The 14,390-nt window shown below is 41.6% G+C and overlaps 1 protein-coding gene and 1 pseudogene across 15 annotated transcripts in view; both read right to left on the bottom strand.

The window, feature by feature from the left end:
* The window catches only part of Reps2 (RALBP1 associated Eps domain containing 2), a 272,844-nt gene that overhangs the window by 221,470 nt on the left and 36,984 nt on the right, over window positions 1-14,390 (bottom strand). The window lies entirely within an intron of this gene.
* On the bottom strand, window positions 6,895-10,190 carry LOC108349215 (gamma-aminobutyric acid receptor-associated protein-like 2 pseudogene; annotated as a pseudogene).

Below are 14,390 nucleotides of genomic sequence, written 5' to 3'. Positions count from 1 at the left end.
ATGAAGTATTTTAACCATAAATTTTATATTAATTATTTCATTTTCCCCATTTTCTACATATTTACAAAACTAAATTTATATTTTCACTCATGTTTTAGTCAATCTGAATTGTTTGACATAGGGTCTATGCTTCCCTTGCTATCTTGGAACTCTCTGTGTAGTTCACGCTGCCTCTACTTATAGAGATCTGCCTGCCTCTGCTCGCCCCACCAGTACCCAAGAGTGCTGTGATTTACCGGCATATACCACTACACCTAGCAAACCTGAATGTTTTAAAGTATCAAAGGTATAAAGATTGGAAAGGAAGAAGTCAAAATATCACTATTTGCAGATGATATGATAGTATATTTAAGTGATCCCAAAAGTTCCACCAGAAAACTACTAAACCTGATAAACAACTTCAGCAAAGTGACTGGGTATAAAATTAACTCAAACAAATCAGTAGCCTTCCTCTACACAAAAGAGAAACAAGCCAAGAAAGAAATTAGGGAAACGACACCCTTCATAATAGTCACAAATAATATAAAATACCTTGGTGTGACTTTAACCAAGCAAGTGAAAGATCTGTATGATAAGAACTTCAAGCCTCTGAAGAAAGAAATTGAAGAAGATCTCAGAAGATGGAAAGATCTCCCATGCTCATGGATTGGCAGGGATAATATAGTAAAAATGCCCATTTTACCAAAAGCAATCTACAGATTCAATGCAATTTCCATCAAAATTCCAATCCAATTCTTCAGAGAGTTAGACAAAAATTTGCAAATTCATGTGGAATAACGAAAAACCCAGGATAGCTAAAACTATCCTCAACAATAAAAGGACTACTGGGGGAATCACTATCTCTGAACTCAAGCAGTATTACAGAGCAATAGTGATAAAAAAAAAACTGCATGGTATTGGTACAGAGACAGGGAGATAGACCAGAGGAATAGAACTGAGGACCCAGAAATGAACCCACACACCTATGGTCACTTGATTTTTGACAAAGGAGCCAAAACCATCCAATGGAAAAAAGATAGCATTTTCAGCAAATGGTGCTGGTTCAACTGGAGGTCAGCACGTAGAAGAATGCAGATCGATCCATGCTTATCACCCTGTACAAAGCTTAAGTCCAAGTGGATCAAGGACCTCCACATCAAACCAGACACACTCAAACTAATAGAAGAAAAACTAGGGAAGCATCTGGAACACATAGGCACTGGAAAAAATTTCCTGAACAAAACACCAATGGCTTATGCTCTAAGATCAAGAATCGACAAATGGGATCTCATAAAACTGCAAAGCTTCTGTAAGGCAAAGGACACTGTTGTTAGGACAAAACGGCAACCAACAGATTGGGAAAAGATCTTTACCAATCCTACAACAGATAGAGGCCTTATATCCAAAATATACAAAGAACTCAAGAAGTTAGACCGCAGGCAAACAAATAACCCTATTAAAAAATGGGGTTCAGAGCTAAACAAAGAATTCACAGCTGAGGAATGCCGAATGGCTGAGAAACACCTAAAGAAATGTTCAACATCTTTAGTCATAAGGGAAATGCAAATCAAAACAACCCTGAGATTTCACCTCACACCAGTGAGAATGGGTAAGATCAAAAACTCAGGTGACAGCAGATGCTGGCGAGGATGTGGAGAAAGAGGAACACTCCTACATTGTTGGTGGGATTGCAGACTGGTAAAACCATTCTGGAAATCAGTCTGGAGGTTCCTCAGAAAATTGGACATTGAACTGCCTGAGGATCCAGCTATACCTCTCTTGGGCATATACCCAAAAGATGCCTCAACATATAAAAGAGACACGTGCTCCACTATGTTCATCGCAGCCTTATTTATAATAGCCAGAAGCTGGAAAGAACCCAGATGCCCTTCAACAGAGGAATGGATACAGAAAATGTGGTACATCTACACAATGGAAATTACTCAGCTATCAAAAACAACGAGTTTATGAAATTCGTAGGCAAATGGTTGGAACTGGAAAATATCATCCTGAGTGAGCTAACCCAATCACAGAAAGACATACATGGTATGCACTCATTGATAAGTGGCTATTAGCCCAAATGCTTGAATTACCCTAGATCCCTAGAACAAACGAAACTCAAGACGGATGATCAAAATGTGAATGCTTCACTCCTTCTTTAAATGAGGAAAAAGAATACCCTTGGCAGGGAAGGGAGAGGCAAAGATTAAAACAGAGACTGAAGGAACACCCATTCAGAGCCTGCCCCACATGTGGCCCATACATATACAGCCACCCAATTAGACAAGATGGATGAAGCAAAGAAGTGCAGACGGACAGGAGCCGGATGTAGATCGCTCCTGAGAGACACAGCCAGAATACAGCAAATACAGAGGCGAATGCCAGCAGCAAACCACTGAACTGAGAATAGGTCCCCTGTTGAAGGACTCAGAGAAAGAACTGGAAGAGCTTGAAGGGGCTCGAGACCCCAAAAGTACAACAATGCCAAGCAACCAGAGCCTCCAGGGACTAAGCCACTACCTAAAGACTATACATGGACTGACCCTGGACTCTGACCCCATAGGTAGCAATGAATATCCTAGTAAGAGCACCAGTGGAAGGGGAAGCCCTGGGTCCTGCTAAGACTGAACCCCCAGTGAACTAGTCTATGGGGGGAGGGCGGCAATGGGGGGAGGGTTGGGAGGGGAACACCCATAAGGAAGGGGAAGGGGGAGGGGATGTTTGCCCGGAAACCGGGAAAGGGAATAACACTCGAAATGTATATAAGAAATACTCAAGTTAATAAAAAATAAAAAAATAAATAAATAAAAAGAATCGACAAATGGGATCTCATAAAACTACAAACTTCTGCAAGACAAAGGACATTGTTGTTAGGACAAAACGGCAACCAACAGATTGGGAAAAGGTCTTTACCAATCCCGAAACTGATATAGAGCTTATATCCAAAATATACAAAAAATATACAAAGAACTCACAAAGTTAGACTGCAGGGAGACAAATAACCCTATTAAAAATGGGGTTCAGGAGCAGCTCTCGGCTCCCAAACCCCGTGGGAGAGAGACCTCACCGCCTGATCAGGTGGGCACTCCTGAGGCTGCAGAGCGGAGGAGACCACCAACACTGCCCACCCCTGCCCACATCCCTGGCCCAAGAGGCAACTGTATAAGGCCTCTGGGTTCCCGTAGGGGAGGGCCCAGGAGCGGCAGGATCCCTGCGCCTGAGACACCGCCAGAACCTGAAGGAAACAGACCGGATAAACAGTTCTCTGCACCCAAATCCCGTGGGAGGGAGAGCTAAACCTTCAGAGAGGCGGACACGCCTGGGAAACCAGAAGAGACTGCACTCTGTGCACATCCAGACGCCAGAGGAAAACACCAAACGCCATCTGGAACCCTGGTGCACGGAGGCTCCCGGAAAGAGCGGCGCAGATCTTCCCGGTTGCTGCCGCCGCGGAGAGGACTTAGGCAGTACCCCACGAGCAAACTTGAGCCTTGGAACCACAGGTAGGACCAACTTTTCCCCTGCAAGAAACCTGCCTGGTGAACTCAAGACACAGGCCCACAGGAACAGCTGAAGACCTGTAGAGAGGAAAAACTACATGCCCGAAAGCAGAACACTCTGTCCCCATAACTGGCTGAAAGAAAACAGGAAAACAGGTCTACAGCACTCCTGACACACAGGCTTATAGGACAGTCTAGCCACGGTCAGAAATAGCAGAACAAAGTAACACTAGAGATAATCTGATGGCGAGAGGCAAGCGCAGGAACCCAAGCAACAGAAACCAAGACTACATGGCATCATCAGAGCCCAATTCTCCCACCAAAGCAAACACTGAATATCCAAACACACCAGAAAAGCAAGATCTAGTTTCAAAATCATATTTGATCATGATGCTGGAGGACTTCAAGAAAGACATAAAGAACTTCCTTAGAGAACAAGTAGAAGCCTACAGAGAGGAATCGCAAAAATCCCTGAAAGAATTCCAGGAAAACACAATCAAACAGTTGAAGGAATTAAAAATGGAAATAGAAGCAATCAAGAAAGAACACATGGAAACAACCCTGGACATAGAAAATCAAAAGAAAAGACAAGGAGCTGTAGATACAAGCTTCACCAACAGAATACAAGAGATGGAAGAGAGAATCTCAGGAGCAGAAGATTCCATAGAAATCATTGACTCAACTGTCAAAGATAATGTAAAGCGGAAAAAGCTACTGGTCCAAAACATACAGGAAATCCAGGACTCAATGAGAAGATCAAACCTAAGGATAATAGGTATAGAAGAGAGTGAAGACTCCCAGCTCAAAGGACCAGTAAATATCTTCAACAAAATCATAGAAGAAAACTTCCCTAACCTAAAAAAAGAGATACCCATAGGCATACAAGAAGCCTACAGAACTCCAAATAGATTGGACCAGAAAAGAAACACCTCCCGTCACATAATTGTCAAAACACCAAACGCACAAAATAAAGAAAGAATATTAAAAGCAGTAAGGGAAAAAGGTCAAGTAACATATAAAGGCAGACCTATCAGAATCACACCAGACTTCTCGCCAGAAACTATGAAGGCCAGAAGATCCTGGACAGATGTCATACAGACCCTAAGAGAACACAAATGCCAGCCCAGGTTACTGTATCCTGCAAAACTCTCAATTAACATAGATGGAGAAACCAAGATATTCCATGACAAAACCAAATTTACACAATATCTTTCTACAAATCCAGCACTACAAAGGATAATAAAGGGTAAAGCCCAACATAAGGAGGCAAGCTATACCCTAGAAGAAGCAAGAAACTAATCGTCTTGGCAACAAAACAAGGAGAATGAAAGCACACAAACATAACCTCACATCCAAATATGAATATAACAGGAAGCAATAATCACTATTCCTTAATATCTCTCAATATCAATGGCCTCAACTCCCCAATAAAAAGACATAGATTAACAAACTGGATACGCAATGAGGACCCTGCATTCTGCTGCCTACAGGAAACACACCTCAGAGACAAAGACAGACACTACCTCAGAGTGAAAGGCTGGAAAACAACTTTCCAAGCAAATGGTCAGAAGAAGCAAGCTGGAGTAGCCATTCTAATATCAAATAAAATCAATTTTCAATTAAAAGTCATCAAAAAAGATAAGGAAGGACACTTCATATTCATCAAAGGAAAAATCCACCAAGATGAACTCTCAATCCTCATCTTCGGTTGGTTTATATACAAGTGTGCAATTTCTAGGCTTGAAAGTAAAATGATGCTATCTCGTGCTGGATAGAGGAGCCTTATTTTTTATTATGGCAGCTTGCTATTTTTGTAATATGATGATTTGGTTGAACACATTAAAGTACAGTAGTAACTGATCTCCCCCTCTTCCTGGATGAGTGAGGAGATGATTAAATGTTGATGTCAGCATCCATGAGCATATTCAGATGAGCTTCAGCTTCTGTTGAAAAGGATGCTGTGTTTGATTGTGGTCCGAAGCTTTGAAGCACTACTTGGCATCTCCTTCCTTGGAGGTCTCACTGTTTAAACATAACAGATTTGATAGCTTGTTGGTAAGGTGAGGTCCAGCTTGTCTCCACTAGGTCATCTTCATGTGAATCCGGTGGTTATACGGTTTTGTTCTAGGGATATTTCATTTTTTTAATAACGGTTTTAGCTGACAGTCATGGAGAGAATGAATCCTTAGAAGTGTGCCACTAGTGAAAGGAAATCCTGTCTAGAGTATGTTTCTTTACAAAGCTGTGTCACACCATCCTTTGGGCCCTCTGCTGGAAAAGTAGAATCAAGTCTCAAATAATGCCTTTTAAATTGTATCCTCTAGTATTATAGATGTAGGACAGTACTGTATCATACCTCTGTGGATGTAAAATAGCTTGTACCTGCTTTATGATACGTAGTAGTGACCGTGCTTTATCAGAGCTGTTTTTAATGATGTTGCTCAGAATGTTTTCTTTCCAGATGATGATTGAGAAGCTAATTTAAAAAAAAAATGGTGCCAGGTACCACAAGAGTAACAGAACTGTGCTGTTTTCTCGGGTTTTGTTTTTTTACTTTTTTTTTTTTAATGGAGTGTGCTGGATGTCTCTACAGTTTTGTTCAGATGACTGCAGAACCTGGAAAAGCTGTTGCTGCTGTTGATGCATAACACACTGCTATTATTGGTCTTTTTATATAAATATAAATATATATATACAGATATATAATTTGAATTTTTTGAAACTTTACCTGTGCTGTCAACTTTCGAAAAAAGTATCCCCGTTTACTGTGTTGAGTTGGCACTGTACAGAAATTAACAGCCATATTGGTCTAGAAATGTTGAACTTAAGTTTTTTCCATTTGTACAGGGGTAACACACTGTATTAAATATGTAAGGTCTTATATACGTGGGTTTGATTACAAAAACTAATAAAGTATTCTCTAAATAAAAAAAAATGGGGTTCAGAGCTAAACAAAAAATTCACAGCTGAGGAATGCCAAATGGCTGAGAAGTACCTAAAGAAATGTTCAACATCTTTAGTCATCAGGCAAATGCAAATCAAAACAACCCTGAGATTCCACCTCACACCAGTCAGAATGGGTAAGATAAAAAACTCCGGCGACAGCAGATGCTGGCGAGGATGTGGAGAAAGAGGAACATTCCTCCATTGTTGGTGGGATTGCAGACTGGTACAACCATTCTGGAAATCAGTCTGGAGGTTCCTCAGAAAATTGGACATTGAACTACCTAAGGACCCAGCTATACCTCTTTTGGGCATATACCCAAAAGATGCCCCAACATATAACAAAGACACATGCTCCACTATGTTCATAGCAGCCTTATTTATAATAGCCAGAAGCTGGAAAGAACCCAGATGCCCTTCAACAGAGGAATGGATACAGAAATTATGGTACATCTACACAATGGAATACTACTCAGCAATCAAAAACAGTGACTCTATGAAATTCATAGGCAAATGGATGCAACTGGAAAATATCATCCTGAGTGAGGTAACCCAATCACAGAAAAACACACATGGTATGCACTCATTGATAAGTGGCTATTAGCCCAAATGCTTGAATTACCCTAGATGTACAGAACACATGAAACTTAAGAAGAATGACCAAAATGAGGATGCTTCACTCCTTCTTTAAAAGGGGAACAAGAATACCCTTGGGAGGGAATAGGGAGGCAAAGTTTAGAGGTTGAAGGAACACCCATTCAGAGCCTCCCCACGTGTGGCCATATATATACAGACACCAAACTAGATAAGATGGATGAAGCAAAGAGGTGCAAGCCGACAGGAGCCAGATGTAGATCTCTCCTGAGAGACACAGCCAGAATACAGCAAATACAGAGGCGAATGCCAGCAGCAAACCACGGAACTGAGAACAGGACCCCCGTTGAAGGAATCAGAGAAAGGACTGAAAGAGCTTGAAGGGCCTTGAGACCCCATATGAACAACAATGCCAAGCAACCAGAGCTTCCAGGGACTAAGCCACTACCCAAAGACTATACACGACTGACCCTGGGCTCCAACCTCATAGGTAGCAATGAATAGCCTAGTAAGATCACCAGTGGAAGGGGAAGCCCTGGGTCCTGCCGAGACTGAACCTCTAGTGAACGAGATTGTTGGGGGAAGGGCGGTAATGGGGGGGAGGATGGGGAGGGCAACACCCATATAGAAGGGGAAGGAGAGGCTAGGGGGGTGTTGGCCTGGAAACCGGGAAAGGGAATAACAATTGAAATGTAAATAAGAAATACCCAATTTAATAAAGATGGAAAAAATAAAGTATAAGATAAAATTATAGAACTTAAAAATAAAATATTATTTATGTTTTGATAATTGTGGCAAAAGATCTTAACATGGAATCCAATGATTTCCTCTTGGTATTTATGGTGCCTGGTACCATTGTCTCCCACATTGTGTCAAGATTGTGATCAATAGAAAAGGGCAAAAGTAATAACGTGAGAGTTCCAAGGTTAAATCATAAAAGATAACTGTGAATTCTGCCCTACTGTCTCCTTTAGATCCCTGACTCTGGGTGCAGTCAGCAGTCATGTCATAATGACTGAACGTGCTCATGCAGCCATAAGGAAAGGCCCACATACTGATAAACTGAGCTTCTTGCCAAGTATGACTGAGTCATCATAGGACTGGATGAATCTTTAACCTCCAATCAGCCTTCAGATAGCTGCAGCCCTACAATACATCTTGATTGCAAACTCAAAGAACACCCTAAGCCAGAACCCCAGATTACCTTCTCCTGTCCTAGTTCACAGAAATGATATGAGACCATAGCTGTTTATTTCTTAACCTTGGAAGCTTTAAGATACCTTCCTCCTAAGACAACAGGCAACTGTTAGAAATCAATGTTGCCATCATGAAACCAATGTAGTGAATAGGGAAGAAGAGGGATCTGGAGGCAAAGAAATGCACTTCAAATCCTGGGCCAGCCAAATGTAAGCTCTATGGGTGTCTCCTATATATTTCCTTAATAAAAACAAGATGGCATGGGAATATCAATTTCAAAGAGTGTTGTAAAAAATGAAATAAAAAAAATCAAGCTATACACAAAGCATTTATAGTTCGTTTCCCTCCCTCCCTCCTCCTCTCTTCCTCCTTCCCCGCTTCCTTATCTCCCCCTGTCTCCTCCCTCTTATCCTCGTCTTCCTTCTTCCCTCCCCATCCTATGCAAGCACACACAACCTTCTTCCCTCCTTACCTTCAAGGCTATCCTTGAACTTACTGTACAGCCCAGGATGGCCTGAACCTCACTTCCTGATCCTCCTGCTAAGGGCTTGAATATAGGCAAGCACCATCATACCCAGCCAATTCCTGTGGGGTTTTTTTTGTTTTGTTTTGTTTTTTGCCTTTATAAGAGGAGGCTTTGTTGTTAATTATTTACCTTAACAGTCTCAAAAAGAACACACTAGCTCAGTGCAACATGATTTGCAGTGGGCAAAATCTAGTGAAGCAAGTGTTCTGATTGCTAAGGATTTCATTTGGGGGCTTTTACTACTTAGCCGTCTAACACTTTGAACATAACCCAGAGCCATGCAGCATCCCTCCTTTTCATTTTGATACCACGCTTACCTCCCTTCATTTCAGAAATATCTTCACTAAATATGATTCCCAGAGGACAGGTCCCATGGAGCATATAGCGATGAGGACAACGCACAAAAAAAAACCTGAAAATAAAATTCTGTATGATAATTTACTAATCTAAGGGGAAAAAACCTTCCAATATATTAAGAATAAATCCAGTTTCAAATACACTAGTAGGTCTGTGTGGAAGCTCTGAGAACAGCCAGTTATTTACAAGATATACACGGAGGAGGGGTGGAGGGGTCCCCTTAGCCAAGCAAGGGCCTCTGAAGCCGAAAGTATTCTCTCCGCTGAAGGCTACATACAAGAATCCATCTTCATCTTTTTCCTTCTGGTAAAGCTGTCCCATAGTTAGGCTGGACTATGGGACTGTCTTGGCCAAAAACAGGAAGCTCCGAAGGAAGCTAGATCCTCCTCCTGATGATTCACATGAACTGAGCCACAGTGATGTCAGATGGGACCAAGTACTTCCTTTTGTCAATGTCAACAATCTGAGAGCCGGAGATCACTGGAACCCGGTGTGGTACTTCACTCAGACCTTTGTGGATTCCAAGAATCTGTGTTTTGGTGAGTCTTCCTCCTTAAACACCCACCTCATGGTGGTGGGAAGCAAAGTGACCACCTCCCTCGGTTTTTTTAAGATGAATAAATGACTTTCTTTTTTTCAGAGCCTCAATTTATAAACAGAAGAACAATTAAATAATACTGATTCTTAGGGCAATCAAAAAAAGACTAATTTTCCATAAAGGCAAGGGATGGCCTCAGGCCTATTGCCAGACCCTGTCACACAGTTATAAAACAAAGGGTCATCCCTGTGCCAAGGGGCTTTATTCCATTTCATCTTTTCAATATCCTTACATTATTATCTAGGCTACACTAATGTAGGGTTTCTCAACCTTAGCACTACTGACATTTGGCGTTAATAATTATTTATTTTGGGAACTAACTCCCTGGACCTTGTACTCACTAGGCACCAGTACCACTTCCCTAATTGTGACAACCAAAAGATATCAGCAGACATTCTCAGATGTCTCAAGTATATGGGATTATATAGTCCTCTGCTTGAGGACTATATGTAAAAATATCAAATAGTCACCAAATCATCCTTAATTTATTTGCATTCCAGTCATTATCACCCCTCTCAGTCCCACCTCCCACAGTTCCTCATCCCATTCTCCCCCCTTGCCTCTGAGAAGGTGCCCCCCAGCATACTTCCCCTCCCCCCAGGGCCTCAAGTCTCTAGAGGATTAAGCACATCTTGGCCCACTGAGGACAGACCTCTGCTATATATGTGCCAGGGGCCTGGCACTGACGGGTGTATATTCCTGGTTGGTGGCTCAGACTCTGGGAGCTCCCTGTAGTCACCAAAACTTAACAGCTTAAAATAACATCATGTACTTGCTCATATTATAAAACTTACTAGGAATCTGATCAACATCACTGTCATTTTGGTATCTAAACTGATGGAGCTGAGTTTACCTGCAACATCAGCAGTTGTCATGACAGAAAGGAAAAGAAATAAAGCAAACCACTTGCTAGAGCTTCAAGCTGTTGCCTAGGGCTGAAAATGTAGCTCAGAGTTAGAGCACTTGTCTATGACACACAAGGCCAAAGCACCATCCCCAGCACTAAAGGAGAAATGCTTCTACCTGGAAGAAGATGGGACCTGGAAGAACACCTTGAGCCTTTACAGGCCGCATGCTAAGTGAAGCCACAGCCAAAGCAAACAGGAGGAAGGGACCAGTGATTGTTAAGGGGCAATGTAATCTATCCACACTTGAAATATCCAGAGGCATGAATATTTAAAACATGAAAGATAGTCACAGAAAACTGATAAAACTCCCCACACCTTTTAAGCCAAGAATCCAACCCTAATCTACCTAACACACACTCCACTTCAATGCTAGGTTGTGTTCCATAGAAGAAACTTCTGTGCAGGACAGGTGGTGGCACTTGGCTTTAAGCCTAGCACTCAAGAGGCAGAGGCAGGTGGATCTCTGAGTTCCAGCCAGCCTGGTCTACAGAGTGAGTTCCAGGACAGCGAGGGCTACACAGAAAAAAAAACCCTGTCTCAAAAAAAACAACAAAACAATAAATACAAAAAGATACTCTCACAGTATAGCAAATTTACTTACCCATTTTTATAGAACAACATGTTGGGAAAAAGCCAAGTAGAACATTTCATTTCTACCTCTCTGCAATCGTTTTTGCCTGTTTTCTGCATTCTCAGTCCCTTCCATGACTACTCATGGTTTCATTGAGAAACCTCAGATCAGTCCCCACCCAAACTAAGCTAAAGAATGGCTCTACAATCTAAAAGCATCACAAAAACACAAGTGCATGGTTCCTGAAGGATAATACTCACAATTGACCTCTGTCCTACATGTACATACACATACATACATACATACATATATACATACATACATACATACATACATACACACACAGAGACATTACACATACAAAATTTTCTGCATGTTGTTTCAAAATACAAAATAATGGGATTTTAAAGGAAGCCAATTATATTGAAACACTCATTAAAATACTACAAAATACTAAGTGATGATATAGCAATGTGTACTTTATTATGATATTTAGAATAAAAACTATAGGAGGCAGAGACAAAAGGATCACCAAGTCCCAAGCCAGCCAAAGGTATACACAGAGAGACCTTGCCTCACAAAACAAAAACAAAAATTAAGAAAGAGATTCCAATAATTCTAGTAACTGCCAAAACTCACAATCAATGATCAACAAAAATGATACGTGAAGGTATCTGCAGCAGACCTGGGCATAGTGATCCATGCCTGTAAAACACACTCAGGAAGCTGAAAGGGAGATGCAAAGTCCAAGCTAGGTTGTGCTACAGAGCAACTCTTGTCTCAAAACCTTATCTGCAGAAGTTATAAAAACATCTGTGGTTTACTGTCCTAGGGTATCCATTGCTGTGAAGAGACACCATGACCACAGCAACTCTTAGAAAGGAAAGCTGGGGCTGGCTTACAGCTCAGAAGTTTAATCCATTGTCATGGTGGGAAACATGGTAGCACACAGGCAAACTTGGTGCTAGAAAAGGAGTTGGGCGTTCTACATCTTGATCAGCAAGCAGCAGGAAGAGAGAGTGAAAAGTGGACCTGGCTTGAGCATCAGGGACCTCAAAGCCCACCCCCTATAACCCCTTTCTCTAACAAGGCTGCACCCACTCCAACAAGGCCACACCTCCTAACAGTGTCACTCCCTATGAGCCTACGGAGCCGTTTTCATTCAAACCACCACATTTACTAAGACAAAAGCACAACTCTGGCTGTGTGCTATCATTTGTTGGCTACATCGCTGACTGATAAAAACACAGAACATCCATGATTAATCAAAATGATGTATTTTTCTCCATTCAAGGTCAGGGTTCACTTGAATTCCATCCTATAGATCCTCAGAGAGATGAAATTTAAGGTAAAAATCTATTCTCTTTTTTAAATTAATCTAAGACATAAATCTTTCCAAGAAAGACATAAATATAAAGATGTCTGCTAATACTATCTAGAATGTGTTTTCTGCAAATGACATATACATAAAGGGCTATAATTCTCCTTTTATACCTCCAATGCCTCATCCCCACATATAAGAAAGCTAATGTTAATAAATAAGTGATAAATAACATTAACTAAATATTAATAACTAAAGAAACAAGACCTAGATGAAAGATATGTTAAGTTACCTTTCCTTCTGGACTATCTCCTGATGGAAATCCTGTTATTGACTTTGGCTGACTGCCTAGAATATTTTTGAACTATCCTTTAACCAGGGGAGAAAAGGCAAGCTTTATACTATCCTCAGAATTTACCCTCCACCTACATCCCACATTTCTTGAAATTGTTCTCAGATTTCTTAATCAATATTGAAAGATCTCCTGTGGCTATGAATTTTGGCATGCTTAATGGTAACTATGGAAATGTCCTAATTGAAAACATTCAGCTCCCATTGGATCATCTCATCCCATGAATCACTGGAGAGAATTTATTTAAATCCTCCACATATTTGACACCATATAAAGAATTTTGAAGCACGAGGTAATATAATATATGTCATGGCAGAAACGTTCTAATCTGACTATTCAAAATACTTCTAGGAAATAACGTCCAGGCACTCAAAACCCTGATCTGGGATGTGATTAAACACTTGGAAATTTTAGTGGCTTATCTGTTGTGTAAATGGCACCCTGAAGTTGGGCAAAGCCTATCAAAAAATTGTTCTTTCACCACATCAAAAATACTATTTATTGATCTACCCATAGAAGAGAAGGAGTTAGAAGCTAGGAATCATTTGTTTCTGACCTTTCCTGATAATTCTGTCTTAAATATCAAATGCCTCAAGATTTCTAATTTGAACCAGCATTACTTTTCCTACTTGAAATGCCCTCCACAGCCCCCAGGAATCAGTAGGAGGGATCTTAACCAAGATGCCTAACCGTGACGAACATGGATCAGGAAGAGGCCACCTCCTGTAGCCAGGTAGGACCCCCTGTGGAGGGATAAGGACACCAACCCACCCTCAAAACTTTCAACCCAAAGTTTATCTGCCTAAATGAAATGCAGAGACAAAGATAGAGCAGAGACTGAGGGAATGGCCGACCAATGACCAGCTCAACTTGAGACCCATCCCACGGGCAAGCACCAATCCTTGACACTATTAATGAGACTCCATTATGCTTGCAGACAGGAACCTAGCATGGCTGTCGTCTGAGATGCTCTACCCAGTAGCTGACTAAAATAGATATAGATAACGGCAGCCAAACACCAGACAGAGATTGGGGACTCCGATGAAAGAGTTGGGGGAAGGACTGAAGACCTTGAAAGGGATAGGAACTCCCCAGGAAGACCAACAGAGTCAACCAACCTAGACCCCTAGGAACTCTCAGAGACTGAACCACCAACCAGAGAACATACAAGGGCTGGATCCATGCCCACAGCACATATGTGGCAGACATGCAGACCAGTCTCCATGTGGGCCAACAACTGGAGCAGGGGCTGTCCCTAAAGCTGTAGCCTGACTGGACTGTAAAATCTGTGCCACAACAGGGCTTCCTTGTCTGGCCTCAGCAGGAGAGGAAGCACTTAACCCTGCAGAGACCTGATGACCCAGCATGGAGTTGAGGAGGTGGGATACCCAGAAGAGACCTACCCTCTCAGAGGAGAAGGAGAGGGAGGAAAGGGGAGGGACTCTATGAGGGGGGATGGAGGACAGCATTTGGTATGTTAATTAATTAACAGGGTAATAAAAGATCCAGTGCTACTATTTTGCTCTTGTCCAAGGAACATCTGT

This window comes from Rattus norvegicus, chromosome X, assembly GCF_036323735.1.
Source record: "Rattus norvegicus strain BN/NHsdMcwi chromosome X, GRCr8, whole genome shotgun sequence".
NCBI classification, from domain to species: Eukaryota; Metazoa; Chordata; class Mammalia; order Rodentia; family Muridae; genus Rattus; species Rattus norvegicus.
This window is presented reverse-complemented; position numbering and strand designations above follow the sequence as displayed.